Raw genomic sequence first — 1,282 nt, forward strand, 5'->3', positions numbered from 1 at the left:
AGCACTGAAAATCTTGGCGTATTCTTTTGAACTTGCACTATTCAGTGCAACCCATGGAACTCGTACAGTGTTGGTGTGAACTGAGTGCGCACTGGTGCGCACTAACTTTTGCCCAATCGCGCGAAAACGCTATTAGATAAAATTTATCCCCATCACCCGTTTTTCACCAATCAGCATTCGGTGTCAAAGCGCTGTTGCCCGTATGAGGATTCGGGCTTAAGGCCGCGACACAGACTTTTGCATAAAGCATAATGCATAATGCATAAACGAATCAACTAATCAGAAGCTTTCCTTTCCTCTCATTCCATGGAAAAGAAGAATTTTGATTGGTTGATTCCCTTATGCACTACGCATTATGCGTTATGCAAGAGTCTGTGCTGCGGCCATTATGCGCTATGCAAGATCTACAGAACGAGAAGTGGGGATGGAAATAAGGGACTCTGATTGATTGATTCGCTTATGCACTATGCCTTATGCGTTATGCAAAAGTCTGTGCTGTGGCCTTTAAAAATCAAATATATATATACTTACAGTCGCGGACACTGAGGTTGCAACACTTTTTTTTTCGATGGTTTGCAGAACACTCAACAATTTTCAGAGCGCGATCTACCATCTATTGATACGTGTAACGATCGGTTATAATTATATAGAATCGAAGTATACAATGTGACAGAAATGTATCTTGCGCGACGCGACAAACTTTTAAGATATTAATTGGATACCGTGGGATTAGGGTAAATATAAAAGTCAAATAAACAATTTTGTTTAAAAATTTACATTTCCAATGCCTTGGAAATTAATAGAAGGTCACATATATTAAAATTATCACATAATTACATATTAATATATGATATGCATTATGTAATTATATTATTATTATTTAATTTATTATTATTGTTATTATTTATTATTATTTATTATTATTTTTTATTATTATTTATTATTAAGTGTTTGTCGCGTCGCACAAGATACATTTCTTGATTTCACTTTGATCCTGTATCATTTTGATATATATGCCACAGATAATCCATAATAAATAAACGTTAAATTCGACGCGTATATCTGTTACATACATTTATGTATTTATTACATTTATATAATAAATGTATGTATAAATGTATAAATGTATTGTTTATTTGACTTTTATATTTACTCTAAAGCGGGGAGCACAGACTCTTGCATAACGCATAACATATGAGGCATAAGAAATTGAATCAACCAGAGTTCTCTTTTACATGGAAGGGAAAGAAACGGAGAACTTCGATTGGTACATATTCTTATG

Source organism: Trachymyrmex cornetzi, unplaced genomic scaffold (assembly GCF_001594075.2).
Source record: "Trachymyrmex cornetzi isolate Tcor2-1 unplaced genomic scaffold, Tcor1.1 scaffold570, whole genome shotgun sequence".
Taxonomy (NCBI): domain Eukaryota; kingdom Metazoa; phylum Arthropoda; class Insecta; order Hymenoptera; family Formicidae; genus Trachymyrmex; species Trachymyrmex cornetzi.